At 34.8% G+C, this 25,544-nt stretch overlaps 1 protein-coding gene across 3 annotated transcripts in view; it reads left to right on the forward strand.

Annotated features, from left to right (window-relative positions):
• The window catches only part of LOC133533636 (uncharacterized), a 279,945-nt gene that overhangs the window by 92,519 nt on the left and 161,882 nt on the right, over positions 1-25,544 (forward strand). The gene's annotated exons all lie outside the window — the stretch shown is intronic.

Consider the following 25,544-nt stretch of genomic DNA (forward strand, 5'->3'; position numbering starts at 1 on the left):
CACTTTAATAACTTCCGACACCGTGACGAACGGCGGTCTGGCCTAGTGAATAGTGTCCTATGAAGCCAATGGTCCTGGTTACGAATCCCGGTAAGGGCATCATTTATTTGTGTAATGAACACAGATATCTGTTCCTGAGTCATGGGCGTTTTCTATGTACATATATATATATATATTTGTATTTATCTATACAAGTATGTATATCGTCGCCTAGTTCCCAAGCTTGTACTTTGCTTAGTTTGGGGCTAGGTTGATTTAATATTTATTTATTTAACATAAGTCTAAAAATATAAATTAGTCGTAATATGAAATCATATGAACATTAAACTATGGTTTGATTTTAAGCGTTGTCACAATCCTTTTATTGTGTCATTGTTCGAACGTTTTAGGCTTACAGATGATTATAAGGCGCGATAAAAGAGGCTTATTCACTACGATATCAATGTTATTACGCTCCAAAGCAAGCCATACATATGTACGTACTTAAGTTGATGATTACGCATTTCGTTAGATCACACACTTTTTTCTATCTATCGTCATTAGTCGCGTTTATGACCACCATTTCCTCGAACCTTATATTGTTTGCTAAAAGACAAAGTAGATTTTTCTGTACAAAAAAAGGATGATTCACATCACATCCATATATAAAATAAATTTTAATTTAAACCATATTTATTTTTCTTCCTCCTCCGAGGCCTGGAGGCCAAGACAATTTAGGTCACTGCGACAGAGGAGTTTATTTCTATGTTTAGTCTTTCATAGATTTTCCTATAAAGTAAGGACGACATAATTATGTATATTGGTTACTAGCAGTCCCGAAGAACTTCGTAAGGCAGTCAATGAATGTATTTTCAATTGCTTAGCTGTAGATGAGCTTTCTGATTAGGCGCAAGAAGAAATAAATTTAAAGATTTGCCGACACGTGAACATGCTCCGTACGACCATGAGGAAAACTTCATCATATTTTTGTGATTTTTTCCGATATTTTAATAGCTATTCTGCTAATCGGGGCAAAGACAAATCCAACAAATCAGAGAGCAGTGTGAATTCATATGTTATAAATGGCGTAGCTAATCCGACTTTCTTCCTTATATCAATCGTAGTGGAGTAATTTGCAATTGCCTATATTCCATTTTCCTAAACTAGGTACTGGAAAAACTAACAATATTGTACATTAGAGTTTGATAGATCGTGTAATTCACGACGACGCGTGCCTTGACTCGTATTGTCATGTTATTAAAGGTTAGATTTGGCAAATCTGCGCGTCATCGTGGATGACACGAACTAGAATAATGATAAAGTATTGTAATATCACTGGTTAGTCAGAAAGACCACCTTGACAGTCTTGGCAGAGCTCTTGGTAAGCTAAATATACATCGAACATAAACTTTGCATACTTCAACTTATTCAACATAATATATCTTAAGCGACTTTTTTAGCTATTTCACTGCCATCTTATTTTTAGGCGGGAGGAATATGCCTAAATAATATTGCCATACCAAGGATCATATATTGTTCATAGCTTTCACCAGTGGGGTGACAATGAACCTTTCGGGTTCACTTGGCTACGTTCGGCCCAGCGTTGTAACGAGCAATTATTGGGGTTGGCTATAATAATAACTTGACGTTCCTTTGCGTCACAACCACCGATAAGATAATGTGTGTCATTTGGTCTTATATATAGTCTGTGGCGTTGCTTGACGTTGACAGCGCACCAATGATTCGTCCCTGAATTGCTGTCAAACATCGGCTTTGTAAAAAAAGTCATTTCTGTATGGTAATATTATTACTTATTCTATGCTAAAGCCCATATTCACACCGAGACCGTAATGTGTCAAATCATCGCATGCACAACAAACTCATCCGTGAAATTGACGTACGTGTAATTGACATACGGCGTACAGAGAAGCTGTGGGACATACATTACCCATGACTAAATGCAGCAAATTTATAGAAATAATGTGAATGTGTTGCGATTTTGTAAAATGGTTTGGTATTTAATTGAGTACTCTATTAATAACAGAACATACGCATAAAACATGAGCACTAGTTGAGCGGTAAAAAATTAAGTACATTGTTTTCAGTTTTTGTATGCCTTACAAAGAATAGTTAGCATAATTGAATTTAAACTATTATGAGTCAGAACAACACTAATCTAATTTTACGGTTTAACTCACTCGCGTGACACGTTTCGGAGAGCCGAAGATGTGGTACACTGCGCGCTGGCATTGTGACCGCTGCTCAATGCTTATACATTGTTAGTGCTTGAAAATAGAGACCTAAGCTCTCCGAAACATGTTACGCAAGTGACTAAGACACGCGAGTTAAAATTTAAAGTTAGTTAATTTTTAGCATCTTCAAAATTGTTAGCATGTCCGACCGAAAACAATCCAAAATATTGAAAAAGAAGTGTATCAGGTTCAGGTGCTCCCATGGCACGCAAATAACAAGTGCAGGTGGCCAATTCTAACGTACAATAGGCTAGATGACAATTTTTTATAAATGGTATCAATCGTTCAGGTTCGTTTTTAGAATCAAACGTATATATGGGACCCATTGCATTAAAGCAATACAAAAGTCAGAAGACTCCGACAGTCGTACTTCACTCGTGAAACGCTCCCAACAAAACGATAAGCAAACGATAAGTTAAGTTTGAATGCGGCTTCTGATTGTAACACCGGGAGGCCGATTTTAATTCAACAGCTTCTTATAGTTTTAAACTGGTTTTAAAACGACCTTGACGATCGTCTTATTGATTGGCGCGCATTACAAACACCACTTCATTTCGCATGCATCAATTAGCGTGAGTGATATCAGTGTTGCCAGGTGAGCGGAAGAGATTATCGTATTTGATATACCAGTACCTGGGCGACCGAGCTTTGCTCGGTCATAACTATATATTGTAATATGGTGGTGTATAGGTGATAATCTTATATATAAACTTGAACATATAAAAAAAAAAACAAAAGTTAGTCACCGGGCGAGATTCGACCCCGTAACACTCGTTTCTAGCAGTCCGCGTCTTAACCCGCTGGGCCAGACGGACAGTGACCGGCAACACGAAATTAGCGACCATATTCTGCGTCGAAAGAAAAACACATGAAAACTCGAAAACACGCGTTTTCCCAAACATAAGACTTATCTAGATCGATTGTATACCCCCAATACCAAATTTCAGCAAAATCGTTAGCCGTTTTCGAGATCACAAATACATATAAACACACATATAAATATATATATATATACCAGAATTGCTCGTTTAAAGGTATAAGATTAAAAAAAATAATTGTACGCCTATCAATAAGGCATTACCCCAAAAATTTCTTACAAATTAAGCTTAAATTTCCAATACCTAATGAAAGAAAACATAATTCGTCTAAATTGCGCAAAAAATGGTTTTATCTTTGTGTATTTTTGTGATAGAACCAAACGGTTTACAGGAAATTTCGACATTTTTGACTTACACCCAGAAGCCGCACACTCAAAAGGTGCTAATTTTAGCTTATTTATGAAGGAAAAGTGTCATATTTTGGTTTAAATACTAGACTTTTAGGTGGCATCGTCCAAGGGCTGAAATTATCGTATTTTTGCGTACGATAATGCTCTTTGGAACGTACCTACATCGTACCGTAGCCGAAATTATCGTACATGTACGATAATTATCGTAAGCATGGCAACACTAAGTGATCTTCAAGGTCGAATCAAAATAAGATCAAAACCGTAACAAGTTGTTAAATCAGAATCGAGCCCCGGGTAGCGTGCGCTCGCGCAAGTGTCATGCATCACCTCGTCACGCTCGCCGCGGCCTTGGGAAGGTCCAATTTGAAATGGTATCGGACGTTACATGTGACACGCTCACGGCGGTGTCATCGTTGTGTTTTATGGGTGTAAATCATGAAATATTGTGTTACCTTTTTAAATCTGTCAAGTATAATACCAATACGAAATTATAAGGTACCTACTAACAAATAAGTTGCCGAGATTTTCAAAGATGGTACTTTACATTTAAAAAATAACTTTATATATATAAATTAAGAAAACTTTTCATATATTTTTTTTGTTTTAATTTATCTACCCAACAAAAAAATAAATTATTAATGTATCTAAAAATAATCATCATGTGCATTTAACTGACAACATGTTTAACACTTTCTGTCATGTCAACAAACGTCTTAAATATCAAAAGTCTACACCTTGATATTGGCAGGATCCACCTTGCTAAAATTGGCGAGGAGTAAAATAGGAAAAAAACGTCTTAAATATCATAATCAACGTGTCATTTGATTTATTAGCGTAAAGTGGCCAGTTAAGAATTAGGTAAAAAAGGTAAAAAAAAAATCTGTTCAATGAGGTGTCATTTAATTAAAGCCTGACCTATATACCTAAATTTTTCATACTAAATTGAACTGAAAGAATAGACGCGCCCTCTTGACAATAATCATATATTTCTGGTCGGGCTTTACCTACCTCATTATTAGGGTGTTTATACGGAGCAGTTTTCCAATTTTCTCCAAAAAAAAAAAAACATAATGAAACCTATAATGTTTCGTACTTAAATATAATCCAGGAGCAGAGTACTATAAAATTATTGGTAGCTATAAAATATTAGTAGCTAATTTGTTAGCACCTTATATAAGTAAATTACTCCTTTCATATTTTCAGACGGGCCATTTTAGTACGAGTAAATGTTGTTTTTATTGATTCAGAGTTGAATAAAGTATTCGTTCATTATGGTAGTTACAAATAGTGTCCCTATTTTTTCAAGCCGCTATATGACTTAATTCACACATTTTGAATAACGTTCGTTTTTATCGGTACCGTAATATAACTTAATTTTGAATGATATTGACATACACATATATAAAATACTTTCACTCTCTAATTCAGTATTCGGTTAAAATAAAATTGATATGAATCCACACGGATCACATACTCGTATCCTTCAATCTCTTTAGTTCATGATCAATGTCAGAGGAAGGCATTATGTCCCCCTCGCAACTCCCTCGTTGATTCGTTAACTTTGTAGCCTGGGTTTCCATGGCCGGATATATCCAGACACATGACATATTTAGAAGCCATCAAACCTTACAATAACAAAAATAGAACTAGTAGTCTGTTTAAAAATGCAAATAAGTTCTAAGTAAATAAATACATCTTGCCATACTTTGCCTGTTATACGTTGCAGGTACCCGTAGCTTGACACTGATAACCATCAATCGTTTTATTTCAAAATTCCTAACCGATAACGGCAAATGGTTGTTTGAATCATGTAAGGTTTGTAGTGTGTATTTACAGAATTTACTTCCAAATTGAATTATGTTACTCTCGACTACATATTATTTGTCCTAAAATCAAGGTTTACCTTGAACTTAAACTTACCTACAAAATAATAATTACTTAAGTCATTGTTGCAGGTTCCTAAAATAACTCTGTATTTACATTTCTTCATTTATTAACGGAAATAAGCGTAGGGCAGCCCGGTACCTCTCTTTAGCGGCTTGAAGGCCGATTTAAAATAGCAATGGAACAGCCCGTACGATAGTAAAATGTACTCATGCTTTCATTTCCTTCTAAAAGCTCTTCAACTATGCTCTACTAATTTTTTCATAAAATCTGATTAAGTATAAAGTTTTACATTACTTTTGTAATATTCTTAGCTAAAACTTTAACATTCTATAACTTTTCATTTAGCTTTAAGAGATAAATAGCTATGCGATCCTAACGAGTTTCCACTAACTAAATCTTAACAAATCACTTTGCTTTTGATGTCGATCGCTTCAGCTACCTACTATTGGACAGATTTCTAATTGCGTTGAATATTGTAAGTAAACGAGTATTTATTTTTATATACAAATAATTCCGTGATCCACCTAATCGCGTGGTATTCCTTAAAACAGTCGAAAATATACCTGGGTAGGTCAGGTCAGCGATCAATCTTTTATTTGTACTTCCGTGCCGTGCACAACTTCGCTTCATTTATTTTTGCTAAGTTATAAGTATTAAAAGTTGTTTTTTTTATGTTGTGCATATCATACGTTGGTCGACATACTTCGGAGTGTATACTAACAATATATTTAAGAAATCGATTAATAAGATAATCAATGACTTATCTTAACTGTACTTTATACTCAAGATGATTCATACATCAATATGTTGACATAAGTATTAAGTGATATAGTTACATACATAGAATTACACACATGAATAATTTGAAAAATACTATATCTTAATATAGTAATTTGAAGATGTTTTGATGCTTTCTCGCCAAATAACTAAATAAAAAGGAGTGCTTAATTCTACATAAATGTCGTACTTAGCGCAAAGTGCGACTTTCCCTAGATATTTGCTGTTTGATTTTGTACGGGCCATTTCGCAGCACACCTCGATTTCTACGTTTGCGTTTTCGCTCCAGGTTCTTTGATGTTTATAGGCGGTAAATTTTACGACACTATGCCGCCATTAGTTGGGTTCACAATAGGGTATTATTTTGATGTATCTTTTACTAGTAAATGTGGCGGTTTCTTAAATTGCTAACGTGACTATAACTTTCTTGATAATGCAAGACACTTATGTGTATAAATGAACTATTTTATTTATATAAACCCTTTATACTCACTTTTTATACCCACTCTTAATTGTGAATTAAATAACAAAAGCGTATAAATGCGTACGTAACTATTCATTAAGTATATGATCATATATTATTTATAATCACATCGTTAATATATTAATTGCGTGTACACACATGAATAATTACATTATTCCATATATTGAATATATTTTATTTATTGAAGAATATGATTCAAAAAAATAGTAAGTATGTGAATACGGGGGATCACTATATCTGTCTGAATACGGAGATATCACTATCTCTGTCAAAGTATTTCTGACAAAGTTGCGTTCGAACGTGTACACGAAAGGAATTACATTCGCTAAATACAATTATAATCATTAATTTATTATCAAGTACATATAAACAAGGTGTATTCAAGTGTTTTATTAAATTGTTATTCATTAGTTTGCTTGCTTGTTTGCTAGTCTGTTGATAGCAGGTGCAACAAAGTCTTATCTTTTAAATGAAAGGCACTCAAACGGCCCGACTGCACTTTGATTCAGTAGCGCTACTCATGTAAACACTTATGCCGTTATTCATAAAAATCATAAACTTCCATCAAACATATTTTAGTTAAAATGCTATAATAATTAGTTATTTTTTGGTTAGATGTCTCCTTCAAATTGTAAGCATGAAGTTTAGTGTAATCATACTAAAAACTGTTATTTCGTTAAAACAAAGAATTACGCCGCGATTCGTACTTTAAGATACGTAAAATATTAGGAGGCTTGGCAAGGAACCGCGTTACGGCTAGCAACGTATGGGTTGTTCGCCTCATAAATTAACTTAATAAGTTTAAATGAATGTCTAAACAATTCCTTGTTAAAAAATATTGATATTTAGTTTTAGCGTAAACTCTGACTGAGACAGCTGTACGGAGTGGTGGCCGGTTTCGGATGAAAGAAGCCCCTGGCGTCCGTTGGCTCGTTGGGTGGACGACATTCGGAAGATTGCGGGTCACTTCTGGATGAGATTGGCTCAGGACCGGGACAAGTGGCGTACTAGAAGTGAAACGAATGATGATGATGAACAGAAGAATTTAAATCTCTGCACGCTGATTGCAGAAATATACGCAGCAAAATATAATGTACATAAAGTACGCAGCAAAATATTTCGAATTAGTAACGAATATTATAACTTATTAAGTACGTTATTTTTTATTACATTACTTAGATATGCTCACGTGAAAAATAATCCACAAACAAATTTTTCCACATGGTATATACGTAATGCTCTCGCACAACTGGTTAAAAAAACAAAGTGATGAAATTAAATTCTTTGTAATTTTTCAACAGGTTTTTTCCTACAGATTATTTGCATGAAACATCTGTCAATGTGACACGGTTATTTATTGAAATTCGAATAGCTAATCCTCTATAAATCTACGCTTTAAGCTACTGCTAGCGTTATAATCAATTAAATCATTATAAAACTCAAGATTATATCTTTATTATAAATGTGCTAAATTTTCCACGGTCGGTTAAAAAAAATTATAACTAGGTACTTGTTAAGGAAAAATATTGGCAAAAAGGGCCAAGGTCTGTCAAAAGCTTGCTAAGTGGCTAAAGGGCCTCTCGAGCTGATGATATCGTACCATTGTCTACACGTGGAGCACGTGATAATCTACCGATGTTTCTATGTGGAGGATTAAAGTAAACACATTGTTATTAATCAGAGTATTAAGACTTGTAACAAGGAGCAGACACGTGAGAATAATTGATTTATACATAAAATCTTGGTAACTTATAATGATTTCAATGAGTATGAAGCCAGTGTTTTCATTTTTATTTCTTAGAATTAAGATTTCTTATACCAAACTATAATTGCGTACTTTTCATGTATGGGCTCCCAACTCAACTATAATATTAATTTCGATATGATGTTGTCAGCTATTAAAAAAAATTAACAACCACGTACCGCTGCGCTCCTATAGTAAAGCCTATACGGGGGACGGGCTTCTCGCGCGTTTATGTCTTTTGTACTACTTTTTTGTCTACTGAGATACTTACCAACTTGCATTAATAATTTAGGTTTTATAGCAAAAAAAAAAATTTTTAGATGACTCGTAGAAAAAGTATTGTATACAATAGTTATATAATGAAGTATTTCAATCTCGTAACTCACTTAGACAATTGTATTTGCCACATTAGCAGGATACACCCGTGTAATATTGGCAACTGAGTTTCAATGAGTATGAAGTCAGTGTTTAAATATTTAATATTGTATTTGCCACATTACTAACAGGGTATAGCCCGTGTAACTATAGGAAAAGTAAGCCGTAAGCCGTAAGTTGCAGAAATGTCTACTGACACAAACAAAAATAATATCTTCTACGAAAGAGTCGCTATCGTCACGAGAGTAGCTGATTATTGTTTATGAGTCCTTGTAGTAACAAACAGGCCTATTCGAACGTAGGTACACTGACATCAGAATTAAATCATTCAGTTATCGTGCATTTCGCTCTTACTTATCTGTTCATAGGCATATTGGCGCCAGCAAGGTGCACGATAAATAAACGTCATCATTCAAATATAATTCTGTCAGTGTACGTTCGAATAGGCCTGAAAGACGATGCAGTCGATGATAGCAAGCTTTTCTCTTGAACTAACCTTGAAATGTATAAAATAACAGATTGCGCGTCGTGTCCTTGTCATGAGTGATTGATAAAAGAGAAACAATGAGAGCTACGCGTTATCAATTGGTTTTCCTTTCTCGGTGATTTGTGAAGGTGAAATGGAGATTTCCTGGTGCACATCTGAAAAATGCATTAAAACAGCAATTGGTATGTTTTTTATAGTACGATAAGTTTTATTGAACCTTCACCACTTTCCGGATTAATTTATTTTAGTGACAAGGTATTTTAATTTATTACGAATATTTGATCCTGAGCTATAGATCTTTTCTGTGTCTAAGTATGTATTTATCTATATACCTGTGATTTTATATGACTGTAATGTGATTGTATATGATTGTCCCCAATTATTTATTTATTAGGATTAAGTTCAAATAGTTAGGTAGTTGAAAACTGTAGGTACCTACATAAAAATATTAAGTCATGAAATTAAGTAACACGTAAAATTTTCCACTTCTCCCTATTTGCCTAAAAAAACTTTGCGTAGAATCAGGCGTTACTTTGCGAAAATCCATACTAATTAAAACAAAAAATATGACTGCTAATCCGCGAAAAGATAACGTGCTAGTCAATCAGTGCTAACCCGTTATACTTGCGTGTTTTTATATGCAATTAATATTTTTTTTTAATACGCAAATAAATATAACAACCCACCACCAAAAGTACAAAACTCTAAGAAAGTTAAAGTTAGTTAGTCAAAGTTATTTTTTCGTGGATTAGCACATTAATATTTTTTGTTTTTAATCCCTATTTTCCTTATGATCATAAGAGTATCCCAACTTGCATGAAACTATAAGGGTTACTAGTTGAGTTGGTACGAGACCATAGAAATCAACAAAAATCCTTTTTTTATCCAACACTTTAAATGTGCAACATTCAAGAATAGGTACGTAACAAAAAAATTACGACAAAAGTGGGTATGAATATAAAACGTCCAATCGTCAATACGTAACCTAATATTTGACGTAGGTACATATTTTAAAGTTCGAACCGGGATTTTAAATTTTTATTAAGATTTAACAAAAAGAAAATTAAATGTGGGTTACACTGTCTTGGGTGGGACTTGAACCCACGACCACTGGAGAATGTGGTTTGAAGCTTAATAGAATCGTTTGACGTTTCTGCTTGATACAAAATTAATTAAAAAAAAAGCGTTTAACCGATTTGCAAGACCGAAGTAATTCCATAAGAGCTCCGTGAACAACGTTTTGTACGGAGCGCTAAAAATCGATGAGTCCGATGAAAAACAAGATTGCCCTTTATTAGCAGCAATTTTCATATTTTTAGCTTTTGATATAAATTGTTTAGGTCCGTTCTTAGCCTTTGTCCGTGATTTTTTCTATGCAATTGTCAAGAAATCACGTTTACGTATTACATATACAACATTTAGATATCGTAAGGTCAGCGCCCGTCAACGGTAATACTTAGAACCATTTGTTACTCTCCTACCACCATTTCTAGCATACACTCCTACCATCATTTGCCAAATTAATCTTACTAAAAAACGCTCTTTAGACATTATACAAATCACTGTTAAGTAAACAAACTATTCCCACTCGTTACTTACCGTACTAGTGCGTATTCTCGGCTGCAAATATCAAGGAAGTAAACAAAATGTAAAGTCATGTAAATGTTTAATTTGTCAATATGAATGTTTTTAGAACTCTCGTGTAGTTATTAAAGCTAATTAAGGCTGGTAAGCCTCTTTGACAATTCAATAGCGATGGTCGTAAATATATTGTGAGTACTTAAATAATACAGGACTAGATGATTATTTAAACGTGTTCTTTAAGGGGACTTTACCTGATTGTTTCTTACTATGTATTTATGTTTTAAATTTAATTATTTTCTCTTATTCGATCTATAGGGTACGAATCTCCTATGTTTGTCTTAAATGTTATGCATTGTTGTTTCCAGAAATTCCTTGCTTATTTTTATTTGGTGACGAAGAGTTACCTGGTATTAATATGATTAAGGTTTGTTTTTAAGTACAATTCCCTGTTCAACAGAACAAAATGTTTGAAGTTTCCACAAAATTGAGAACAACCCAATAAACTAAGTTTTAAGCAACGTGAAGTGTTAGGTCTTATCTTTAAAGTAATTGCGCATCAAACTAATGTGTCTTCACTATCTATATTGTTAGAAGTCGCACCTAAAATTCAAATCAAACGACACAGCAATCAACGGGACATTAAGTAAATTGCTACGATACCCGCCCTTGGGTACTATACAAAAATAAAAGAGCGTATATACCTAGTCTATTTCGAGTTATATCAATTAGTTGCGTGAGTGCTGACAAGTCTAATTCTTTGAAAAACCAGTGTAGCGTGAGCTCGATATGTTCAAAAATTATCATCGGTCAGCATTCCGAAACTGGTTTGCCGTAGGCTCTCCTAAATCCGGTGAGCGATTTGAATGGAACCCTCGTCGGTTAAGATCTTCTTGGGCGTGGTGTAATAGAATAGCGACCTTGACTTTTGCGTCAGAGCCTCTCCCTTAGGCCATTTCACCTGACCTATTCAGCTAATGGTTGTGCTTATCGTAGTAAAAGATGGGCGAGTTCTAATCGAATTTGCTAATAACTAATATATGTCAATTAAGCAGTTGTTATTAGTATAGTTGTATGCAAAATAAAGATATTTTGATTTTGTATTGTATAAGTATGAAAAAGAGAATAAAATAATGATCTGATATTCGTACTATTTTAAACGATGGCAATAAAAATAAAATTATATGTAAAATTTCATGACAATAACTGACCAGTCAACGTAGATGTCTTATTAATAGGTTGGAATATGTATAACCATGATATTTAAATACAGGTTTCGTAAAAATATCGTTAACGTACGATACATTATAGGCTTATAAAAAGAAGTAATAGAATTCAATTAAGATACAGATTTCTTTGGTAAATACCAGTGAGAACTTTTCAACTTACAGAACGAACAATACCATAATGAAATACGCACCACAGACCACTATATTGAACTAGATGCAGCAAGCACTTGTACTAGTACTTGGCGTGTAATTGAAAACCACTCAGTTGCGCTCCTGCTACATTGCGTTTACACTGTCCGATGTTTGTAACTACAAAAGAAAATAGCTCGTTGCACCATAAAATTAATTGCATACTAAACAAAGTCCAAAAAAGTAATTTCATCATCATCCACCTAGCGTCGGCCGGCATTTTTGCCACAAAAAATCTATTATCACTAAATTGCTCTCGTAACTTGGTAGTGAATAGGTATGCAAAAACTAACACGCTTTTGTCATAATATTGAGATAGGTAGGTTCAACATCATGGCTTGTGTGTTGTGTGACGTATTATTAAACAATATAAACCTATTTACTGTAATGGTGATTGCTATCGTATATCTCCGTGGGGGTTGAACAATATTACAGCATTATATTATTGTTATTTGTTACTCGTAACGCATTCATAACTTGCTACGAGTATGTGATAAAGACACTGATCGATCATTTACTAGGTGGTTCTATATAATTTATGATTATGACAAATGGTAATGGTAATTTGAGTTTAAGTTTTAACTTAATATTAAAAAGCCCGCTATATTATCCGGCAGAGAAGTGACGTTATAGAGAATACCGTGTTCTTGAAATTATTTTTGTGGTGGTTTTGGTTTTCAGTTCTGAACTTACACATTCAAAAACCTGCAAATTCCAAACTTAAATAGCAAAGCGACCAAGATACTGGGCTCCTTTGCTTCATGAGGGGTATAATGAGAAGCAATTTTTATGTGATGGCTCCTCTATACGATGGGCCATCATACTGGCCCACTATGATGGGCCAGCGTGTCGAGAGGGTAGTGGTGTCGGATGGCTTATGGCGCGGCTGGATGGCGATGGGATGGTCGCGGTGTCGATTTTTCGGCCGCACATCAAAGGTAGTGGGCCAGCGATGATGCGTACGCATCTATACGTGGCCCATTCTATAGTGCGTGCTCTCAACCAGCACTGAGCCATCGTGTAGAGGAGCAATAACCATCGCATGGCTTTCTCGCTCATCCAGCGCTGGGCCATCGTGTAGAGAGCCATAACCATCGACTGGCCATCTCACTGGGCAGCCATTAGGTTTTAATATATGGTTAGATTAATTTATAATTATTAAGATGAATTAAAATCTACGGTTAAATTGCAGAAACATGTGGTTCTTGCAAAAACATAACAGATTATTCATTTTAAAAGGTAAAAGTCGTAAATGACCGACCTCATTGCATTGCACCATTAGTAGCAATCATATTATAATTGTGCTTACTTATTTTCCCTAAGCATTAAACTCATTTAACAAGAATGTCGGCAACCCAACAACTCGATCGCAGTTATCTAATACTCACTAACAATTATATGCTTACTACCTATTCTGGAATGATCACATGACAAGTCATAACTAGATCGACATCTTACTCGGTTTCTAGCTAAGGCCAGAAAACAGCTAACGTGACTAGAAAACAGAATCATGCAGTTTCAAGATTTTCAAAGAGCCCTCAGGTTAAATGTTATTTTTCGGACGGCTAATAAGATGCATGCAGCAGATGAGGTATGATGATTTGCTTACCCGTATTCTAGCAGATCTTTTGTGTTAGCCTAGAGTTAAAAACGACTCTGTTAACACAATTACACAATATAATTACTTATTTGAATTGATATTAAAAATTCCAAACAGGGCAACAACAGCTCGCAGTAACGTACATACAACTAAAAATGTAAGAGCAAAAGGCTCAACTATGTACCTATATTATATATTATATTAAATTTTAATCAAATGGATTATAGATGAATATACCGGCATTAAACCTGCTTTTCTTGACTGTGTCCTACGTGCCGCTATATCAGCCTAGAGTTATGGTTTTCTTACATGCAATTGCATGTGAACTTAACAACCTACCTATCAATTTAATTTACCTGTCCACTGAGGGTTTGTGCAAATAGGTGCAGCTTCCTGTCTGCCAGGGGTCGGCAAAACGGAGCTCGAGGACCGAAATCAGCTCTTTCGGAAGGCGATCGTGGATTATCTGGTTTTGAATAATAGTAACAAAACAAACGTAAAATGAGTTTTTTTCTTCTTCCAGTGCAGTGCCATCTCCTAATGGAGGTCGACTATCATGAGGGCTGTACGGACTTTAGAGTTTTAGACACAGCCGCGAAGAATAATGAGCATGAGTTTAAACAAATTTAAACCATGTTCAAAGATTTTTAATCAATGAGTTAATGTCTTCGTCCGGATAATATTTTCCCTTGAATTCCCTGAATCATGAGTTGATAGTGCTCTTATCCCTAGTTAACTCTTCAAACATTATATTTTATTGGATCAAAGAGAAAAGAGAGAGAAAGAGACTAGGTAGGTATTAGTCATCCAAAATATTGAATCACAATAATTTTATTTAAAAGGTTTATTAATGTTCAATTAAATAATTATCAAATCCGGGGTTTTACGGATTCCACTTGTAAAGTAAAAACAATTAGTGAATCATGCGATCCATTTAATCTTGAATTAAGAAATTCAATTAACAATAAGATAACTCGTTCCAGAACGAGTGACAAGTTAAGTGACAGTACGTAACTATATTATGTACGTTTCTGTTAATTGGTTTTGGCTAGGTGTTAATTTTAGATTGCGTTCAAAGTTGTGACAATTCAAAAAACTCGGCCCTATTCGAAAGATGAGATAGGACAACGATAAATTCAAGTTTAGAAAAGTTCTCATTTAGATATCGTTTGTATGTCGTATAATTGACAGAAGCAGCTCGATTCGGGCAACCAATGTCACTTTGACGTTAGAAATATCGTAGATAGATCTTATTAGAAACGCTGCAAAAACAGTAACGGCTTATTCGAACTTTAATATGTACGTCAAAAGTAGCTAAAACTAATTTCTGACGTGTATTAAAGTGCGAATCAGGCCGAAAAAGTCATTGTTTTAGGCATCTTTAAACCGATATGTCTAATTCATGACAAGACTGTCCAGTCTGTGCTAACAAGACGTACCTTATTTATAGACCTTGGTATGGACGTGTGTTTTTGACACACAACGAAAACTAACGCCTTAATCCAAAAAACTAGACGCCAAATTCGGTGAATTAGCTTCGGAAATATAATACCTATACTTCCAACTTCAGATAAAACCATTAAATAATGAGGAGATTTAATTTCAAGTCTAATGCAAACCTAAATGACATATAAGACCTATTAGCTTAGCACGATTAATCAAATCTAACTTGATTACCAGAGTGTTACGCATTTATGGTACAGCTTTACGTTAAAATTCGCGGTTGCGTGCGTATTAATATCTAATTAGTTTCCTAAATAGTTCCAGTCCATCCATCTTATGGCTGTTGGCCATTGGTCAAGGTTAATCGGTCAGCGAGCAACAACCTTGAGCTATGAAACAATACACTTACCCTACGAACCGGAATAAATCGAAAAGAGCGGTACGTGCAGTACACGAGCGGTAAAAACAATAATTTTTCTGACACGGGGTGACCACATTACTAGACGTAAGGAGTAATAATTTGCATAGACCGACAAAACCAACAAATACATCCAGCATTCCCCTAGGACCTAGGATATTAAAAGAATCCGCAGAGGCGGGCTAAACTAGCCACGGAGTGGGTGCTACAAGGGAAACGCCAGAACGGGATGGCGGGACGACGTCTTTGACGCATGCGTCAACAATGGGATTGGCAACTCTCAAATAGATCCTCTCCCTAGATGGCGCCAATATAGATTTTCTGGGCTCAAGTTTTGTTCTATGAGATTTGTCTTAAAGGGCCATCCAGGCCAGAAAAAAAACAAGAATTTAACACAATTCTAGAGATTGACAGGTAAAACCTATGCTGCGCAAATTGCACTTAATCGGGTGGATTAGAAGAATGGGATACTTTACATAGACTTATGTAAAAATAAAACAGAAAACGCTCCAATTCGGGCCGTGTTGCTGTTATTCAAAAAAAGCATATGATGAGTGTATCATCGCATAGTAGCAAATTACATAGTGCCTGATATTATGTTATGATATAATCTGTTTGAATTTGCACAGCGTGACGGATTGTTTTACACCGTTTGCGTGATGCATGGTGTTTGCGCTGTCAACGTGACTGTCAAGCTCAAGGGAAAATTTTCTCGATGATTATTATTCCGTGTTTTTGTGTAAAAAGATTGTAAAGGACAAACACATAAGAGTATTACCTATACGCAATGACGTGTATTATGCGTAAATATTATTATTTTCCTGCGTCAACGATTTGTCCACAGTCGATCCTTTATTTTGATAAGATTATTTTGCATGTATTAGAAATTAAACAAAGTAAAAATAAAATAAAATATATTATACTGAACAAATGTTCAGTATAATATATTTAATTTAATTTATACTATATGTTATTTTTTTATATGAAAATACAAATAAGTTTATTTTATCACTCTTTACAAAAAAAGAATTGAACCATTGTGTAGGGGGTATTATCAGGTGACCTTTTCGACTTGGGTTGGTTGAGTGAAAAAGAAAGCTCTCCTGATATGAAGTTAACTATACTATTACATAAGAGAAGATTGGTTCACGATTCCTATAAATTATTGTAGGTATACAATTAATCCTACATAAGGTACATACCTATGTACCTAATATGATAATTGTATGTATTTAATATATAGAAAACCGCTTAGTTTTTTTCTATCCCTAATTAATGTCAGTTTGTTTTCCCACAAAATGCGATTAGTATTCCAGTATTAAATCTTGAGACAGTTTATTGTACTATCTGTCAAAGATAATTGTCGTAACTGCTCTTCCAATCAAAGATGGAGTTATTTTTTACGTCATAACCAGTATGGTCGGTCGTGCATGAAGGCAACGCTTCAAGGGAATTGATTCACCTTACTATGCTTGCAATTTTTTGTTGTTTACAAGCTTACAAAATAAAAAAATAAAAAAAGTTTTGCACTTATTTACTTATTGGGCTCAAAGTTCACTTAACTAATAATTAGGGCCTGCAATTATCAATAACATTCTATTGGACATAAATTTGAACTCCTTAGTTTTGCCTATTTAACTCTGCCCGACAGTTGTATGTATTTCCGTAGTAGCTTTATTTGTAAATAATTTTAGTTGTTTAATTCACCGCTAGATGTCACTGTACCGTGCGCTAATAAGATTTTTCCACGAAACATGACAACAATTGATACATTCCCGTCTAGTGATAAATATTGCTAATGTGATGTGAATATGTATCAATTGTACCTCTCTTTGATCAATTACATTGTTGAAATGGCAATAAGAAAGCTTTTCGCATTTACATGACGCATTTAAACGACCGGTCTGGCCTAGTGGGTAGTGCCTATGAAGCGGATGGTCCTGGGTTCGAATCTCAGTAAGGGCATTTATTTTTATTTGTGTGATGAGCACAACCACATACAAGATAATGACTTGAATTTTAACAACCCTAAATAGCCGAAAGGAATGGTGCCATACATTAGAAAGAGATAGCGTGATTTGTCCCTGAATTGCTGTCAACCTTAGGTTTTGTAGGAAGTTTCTTTTCTGTACGGCAGTACTAAATATTCTGTGAAAATGCATGGAAATCATATCCTGACCTTTCGTCTCATCTGTCTTACAAGTTTACTTTTCGATTGGTGTTTGTCGATAGACGATGGCCATCTTGGCCTCGGTTTATTCATCCCTCCCTACTAACTTTATGAATGCGAAAGTCTGTCTGTTTGTTACCTCTTCACGCTTAAACCGCTTAACCGAATTTGGTATGGAGATAATTTGAGGTCCGGGGAAGGACTAATAGGGTGGTTCAATAACATTTTTTTAAATGTTTCTCCACAAGGTTCTTTTTAGTCCAAAACGTATTAAAAATACATAAACCAAATTTAAGAACAATCAAACATTATTTAGTGGTCGGTGGTCGCTCAAAATGTAATAATTCTGCGAAAAAATACATTAATTTATAAATAATGTATTTTTTCGCGGCCATTTTTAAAATTTATTTTTTCGATGGCAAGAGATATCAATTTCTAGAGCAATGTTGAGTGACCAGTAAATTATGAGCAAATGAGTCAAAATTTGGCACGTATTCTACCATTTTATAATAGAACAAAGGGAGGCTTGTAGAGATAAGATAACAAATATTTTATTTTGTTCCATACAATCGTGGACCACCTTACTGGACATCGAATATTTTTTATTGATCATCATCATAATTCCACGCAGACGCAGTCACGGGCAAAAGCTAATAAGGTATAATTTTCTTCCCCACATGGAAGTGTAGCTTGTTCCGATTAAATTCAACGATGAAAAGCGTGACTCGAATCGAAACTGCAAGGCAAGGTTCTATAAACCATGTTAAGTTTACAGTCCACGAAACCGGCCTTGTCTCGTGTTGCTATTGTAACAAGGGTGAATTTTGAATGTGTTACGTTTATGCGCCTGCACATGATGAGGTAAGTACAAACAGGAAGGTTCTTATTGAATGCGTCCTTGATCTCATGAACCGCGTTATCAAGTTCGCTATGATTCAATAATGATGACGGGACGGTGTTGCCGTTTCTGCCAAATTACCGTTTGTGTGTGATACGCGGAAATGTATGAGGCTTTCCATTCAGAGAAGGGTCCTTATGGTTCATCTGTAATAAGGACCTTTTTATTAGAATTTCTAAATGGAAATGTCCTTACTGCACTGGAAGCATATTCTCTTTGGGCTTATTAAGTTCGGTCCATTACAAAATGTAATAACCAGTATAACCACTTTTCAGCTACGGGTTGGTATCCGTTTGAGCTGAATGTTCGCAAAATTATTGACCGAGCGTTAACGAAGGTCTCCATTTCTGCTTGGGCAAAAATGCTTTCGTATATCCGGATGTTCTCCTCTGCAGGTCAATTCTAAACCGATCTGTAAGCATTTAGTTTTTGAAAATGTTTCAAAATGGCAGAGCCATATAATTCCATTTTAAGTTATGCTCGAGGTCTACAGCTTACAGAGCCACTAATTGTAAGTTTGGCGACAATTAAAGATATAGGATGTAATAAATAAAGCTTTTAAGGAAACCAATGTTTTTTCACAGGGCAAAAAGTAAATAAAACTTATATCGAAAATATTATTTCTTTACGACACGGTACGAACAGGTAGACGAGCGTTAAATTCTTTAGACTTCCTCATCGAAGTCATCGAGTTGATGCAACGGGATGATAAACAGGAATTTTCGGTGTATCAGTGGTTTTACCGCGCGCGCTTTAGTGAGTAACAGACGAAATAAAAAGAAATATTGCGGGGGACAAATATCCTTAATGGTTGATACAGACGTTGCAACAAATACCATACGATTTTAGATAATTGCCAGCTAAGCAGGCAACGAATTCAATGATATATCAAATGCCGCAATAAATAAATTATTAAATATTTGGGTACAATCTTACACAAATCGATACCTAGCCCCAAACTAAGCAAAGCTTGTACCTAGTTGGTAATTAAGTTCTGTTACTCGATTTGCAACCTCTTTATTTCCGTTAAAACAAATGCTACCGAAAAAATTAAAAATGACATAATGTGGTGGATTTGTGAGCTATAACTATTAACCATACATAACGTTTATCTCGTCGTATCTATAATGAATTGGGGCCTAAAAGAGAATCGTATCGAAGTAATTGCGTAGCACAAATGTGGGCACCCGCCGAACATGATTTTGAACTTGCTTGAAAACCTAAAAATCAACAAACAATTAGTTTAACGCACAATTAATAGATACAATAGTACACAGAGCTTCGATGACCGCAAGAGGTCTGGAAGACCACGCATCGTTCGGACACCAGCTCTAATAAAGGCAGTGAAGGCGAGAATTGCAAGAAACCCCTTCCGGAAGCAAAAGTTGTTGGCAATACAGATGTCTGTGAAGAGAAGCTCCCTAAAAAAAGTTATCAATGAAGACCTTGGACTACACGCTTACCGCAGACAAAAAGTCTATGAGGCTAGAGAGAAGTCGCGTGCTATTGAAGCGGTACGCACAAAATGGCCACCGAAAAATACTATTTACGAATAAAAATGATTATATTCTATTTTATTCTATTGTTATACATTGTTATGTTACATAGATATCATAAAAGGGTGTCAAATAGTTAAATATTCGGTTTTTCCATGTCGAAATTTAAGATATGAAGAACTACTTAATTGCCCACAAGTTTTATTAAAACAATAACGAAGTTTAAGATCATCACAATAATACATTATTAAACTTTAAGGATAACTATAATATTCGGAATCAAGTCGACCGTGTTAGTGACCCATCAAACTACCCGACGATAGTGCAGACGTGTTTTATATTGGCCACTTTTTGATAAACAGGCTTTATAAAAATAGTTGTGTATTAAATTAACAGTAGATATGTAACTGAACGTGTTAAATCGCATGGTGTATAGTATCACGCTATGGGCATCAATTATTGAATCATTTCTAGAAAGGGCACCCTTTCGTAATAGACAGAAACTACTGATATTTCTGAAGTTTAAGGCCGTGTAGGTTATCATTTATTGACTAATTACCACATCATATATGCCACTGTTAAAAGATTGATCAAATCATATTATCTACTCAATCATTATTATTCTTCGTATAAACCAGTTGCGTAACATAAAAAACTCATTTGTTCTTTTTTTGCTAAATTATATCATGCAAATTATTTCCCGAGAGACCGTATTCGTTTTATAATTCTAAGCTTGACGGTGTATTTAAGTTTCATCAAAGTCTAATAACAGAGCCAATTCTAAAAATAATAAAAGTTGGGGAAATCCGATTCCTTGCAACCGATTTATAAGTAATAGCAACTCTTTTGAGATCTGAAATTACTATTTTGCTCCAAAGTCTATGATCAATATAGCAAAAAATGAATCCAAAGTTCGGTCTCAAAGTCCATGGAAGATACTTATAGAACTGCGGTTTTAGCATGTACAGCTAATCGTAGGTGTGAAGATGATTGGAGTTTTTATACGTTTACGTATAAGAACATCGTATGCGTCATACATAACGTAGGTATATGCATGATTTGAGTCCAATCATTGGAGTTAGAGTATGATAAGAAAGTAAGAAAATAATGTAATTAATGAAGTCGTACTTTGTCTTTAAAGCAACAAAAAGGCAAATTATGTAATTTTTTATTAAACTTGGTGACGTTATCACTTAGTTAGCTATTAAATTATATACATTTTATTTACAATAATAATATACACAATGGATATAAAACTAGCTTAAATCTAAAATAGGCCCTTGAGGCATTGTACCAAGGATGCTGGCGGCATTTTCTCGTTGTATCGTAATGTTGATTGATACGTTGCGCGAGGAAGCCGCCAGTTCTTCGGTCACCTGTTACGTCGACCAGACGCTATGCGATTTCTGCACAAAACTTGTGCGCGCTGGGACCCCATGGACGTAGAGTGGAGCTATTCGTTTAGTTATAAGACCTTTGCCGTATCTAAACTTCCATGAAAATATTCGTAATCGTTGCATAGGTTACAAATTCATGTAGATTCTCTACTAAACAACTGTTTATATAATTCTAAATATTGGACACCTCTCTCCCATTATTCGGAATTAGATGTAGACAGTTGTTATGTGGAAAATCACTTTTTTTAAACCAGGCAATCGCAGGTAGTGTTGAGGAAGACTACGTGGAGTATATAGATGAAGGGCGATATAAGGAAAGTTTCGAGCTACTCATCAATAATAAATGTAGAATGATGCTCTTGTACACGTGTTGGTGCGCTGCACACACAAGTCATAAAACGTAAAATAAAAGAAGCATGCGTCCGCGCGTGATCTGGAAAGTCGTATAGAATTTCGAATAAAAAATGTGCTATTACGTATTTGTTTTATTAAACTTACTATCCACATATGACAGTAACACGAGGAAGTAACGTAGTGTAGGTAATGTAGGAGATAAGCATAATAACAATTTAAAACTGCATTAGCAACATAGCAGACGGGTTAGAGGAATCTCGCTGCATTTCGCAACGTGTGCTACAAGAATGCCAATCTACGTGTCACACATCGTCGTGTATCGTGTCTTTGTATGTAAGCTAAGTAATTTAAAAGAACCAATAAATATAGAAAAGGCTGAACCATTACGACTAAATTATTTAGTAAATAGTTATTCCCTAAATAGTTGCAACAACAAATAAAAAGTCGCACAACACAATTAAGACTCCTAACCAGTATGATTTTGTTATGTCTAACCAAACTAAGGGTTTGATATTTAGGTCATACTGAACAACTTTTACTGTAGCGCTAACCCCGGAAAAATAGAAAACATTAACATAATGATTCGTTAAAATGTATGAGGCAGATGATTTTTGTTGCGTTTTCGGGATTGGCTCCATAGTAAAAGCTGTTCAGTATAACCTACATATTGGTCAGACATAACAAAATCACTCGGATTATAATTATGTTAATAACTGTTAATACGAGGAGAAGAAACAAATGCGTTTGAAATCCTTTTGGTCCAAAAGAAAGTTTAATTGAATGGCCTAGCTTACTTAAACTTTTTTTACAACAAATTAATTACTTTGTGTCCCAGTACTCCGTGAAAGCCTCCTCATTCTTCCACACTAGTATATCTGATTCGATACGACCTTCAAACCTTCAAGAAAAGAGCTTACTCCTATTTTAAGTACCGGCACGTACCGGCAACACCTCTCGAACAAGTGTAATATCTGTTGCAGATGTCCATGTGCAACAGAAATTTCTTACTATTAGGCATTCGTCTACTCGTTTGCCTTCCATATCATAAATCGGATCATGGGCGTCGGAGTAATCGGTGAACGTACATTAAAAAAAATAGTCACAACCGAATACAGAACCTCCTCCTTCTATGAAATTGAAGTCGGTTAAAAAACAATTTGTTGCTAACTGGCTGGATAGTCAGAATCCATTAGCAAAACAGCTTGTTAAAAATCAGCAAAGGATTAGTTTAATATTTGCACACAGCGATATTGCAATCAAACAGAGTGACACGGGCTAGACGGTGTTGATTTGATAACATCATTGTATTCGCTGATAATGTGTGTTTATACAGCAGAATTGCTGACTTTTCGTCTTATTTATGCCTTCATTCAGGTTTCACAGACCAACATAGCCACGTTACACGTACATGAATATTTTGTGAACTTTAGACAAGGAGACATTTTTAGTTTTCAATCTCACTTGACTTTATTTTCAAGATCCAAACTTTGGCATTCAATTTTGGTTTCATAAAAAAAGCATTAGCAAGTCAATAAAGAGACATTGACATCGAAAAATATGCTAGGACATAAACATGTTCTACTCGTATATAAGTTGTCTTAAAATTTTGTGAGACGCAATAATTTATCCATATCAACAAACGGTACTTTCGAAGTCATGCTTGCTCTATAGCTCTTAATTAGTAAAATATTTTAATCTTTTTAATATGAATGTAGTACTGGTACTAACTACGAAGTTTCTCAATAAGCCTTAATTTTCCAACAATGCAAAGAGTGGTAGTCTGCACTACCAACACAAACTATTGGTCGCGCCCGCGCAGTGTTCGGCCGTCGACTTAATCTGTCAAATCAGTATTTGAATACCGTGACTACCATGTATCGATTATACGCCTGTTACATATTAATAATGGTCATGCATTTTGCCACAACGTGTTGCTAAGGTGTATTTAAAATAAGTTTCGTTTTAAGACTTTTATTTTCAATATTAGACCTTGTCTGAAAGAGTGCACCGTCGATTTTTAGATGATTACATTTACGAAATATTGCCTTTTAATCTTTGGTTCTATTGTTTTTTGGTGTTTTGACAGTTTAATAAGAATTATACCCATAATGCATTGTGAATTCCTGAGTTATTCGTTGTATTGTAGGATTTGTAAGTACATTAAACTTCATTTTTTGTGTTGGTAACAAAATGTATTTTTTTTCTACTTGTCGACTGTACCCATTGAATTAAGGTTTCGTATACTAAACTATAATTGCGTACTTTCAATCAAGCTTTTTGATCTCGTACCTCACTTAGGCAACTCAGCAAGCTTCGTAGCCAAAACACGGTACTCGACTGAAAAGCTCTCTATTATATCACGATTGTATAAAATACTATTTATTTTATGATTATTTTTCCTCATCTGCGTCTCGCGGAGAGATATTACATGGCTTTAATGCAAATTGGTTGACGTCACATCATTAAAATAGGCTCCTGATTGTGACGTCACTTTGGTCAAAGTCCTTCGTTTAGGTAGATGTTGAAATAATACACCGTTTTTGCATTCTCGGAATTTGTATGTTTGTAAACAAAGGTTTGTGCTATTTATAGGTAGGTACGCTTTATTTGGCTTTGCGTCATCTTATAAGTATTTTGGGTTTCGTACCTCAAAACGAAAAATGTTGTCTGCTGGCCGTGTGTCACCAAGTTTTTTATTTTATTTCAAGAGATATATAAAATGCCAAGATATAAGTAGGTAGTTAATTGAATTTTCTTACCTCATTCTGATCACATCGCTTAAAAGGGCAACTTTTATTTATTAAAATCTGGGTTGTAAAGTCCGTTATACTTTAAATATCTGTGCGAAATCAGAAAGGATAACAAGTTTCTAATGTACAATACTAAACATTATGATATATTATGAGCAATAGAAGTATAATTTACATGTTACTTAATTAACTATTAAAATGTAATAAATAAATGGTTCGTTACTTATCTTGTCTATAAGGCAATACAAAACGACAAAATTGCCAATCGTGCGTATTGAGTTTCACCAAAATTGTACAACAAAAATTTACAGTAATAATGTAGAAGAAAGATGGAAGGATTTAGTAATTTGAAATTGAAATCTGCTTTAGAAAACGGTTGAGCGAACCGGCCGCGGACCGGCTCCGCAGCCAAACCGCATTTTTGCGTGCAAAAAATTCAATAATTATTCGTTTGACTACGTACCGAATTGTGCGCGCAAAAACGGAGGTTCCGGCGCAGTCAACCGAATGGTTCTGTATATATATATATATATCGTTGTCTAAGTACCCACAACACAAGCCTTATTGAGCTTACTGTGGGACTTTAGTCAAATTTGTGTAATAATGTCCATAATATATATTTTTTTATTTAAATTCCTACGTTTGAACTTTTTTTGTATCTTTATTTTTGCTAATGGCGTGAAAGGGACAGAGAGAATAGAATCCAAATATTTCGAACCAGTATTAGGCCCCGCACGTAGAAATGACATACGAATATAAAGGTCACTTGAATGCCATTTTCTCTCACTCAGTGAGCAAAATGCAAT

The sequence above is a fragment of the Cydia pomonella genome, unplaced genomic scaffold (genome assembly GCF_033807575.1).
Source record: "Cydia pomonella isolate Wapato2018A unplaced genomic scaffold, ilCydPomo1 PGA_scaffold_186, whole genome shotgun sequence".
In the NCBI taxonomy this organism is placed as follows: Eukaryota; Metazoa; Arthropoda; class Insecta; order Lepidoptera; family Tortricidae; genus Cydia; species Cydia pomonella.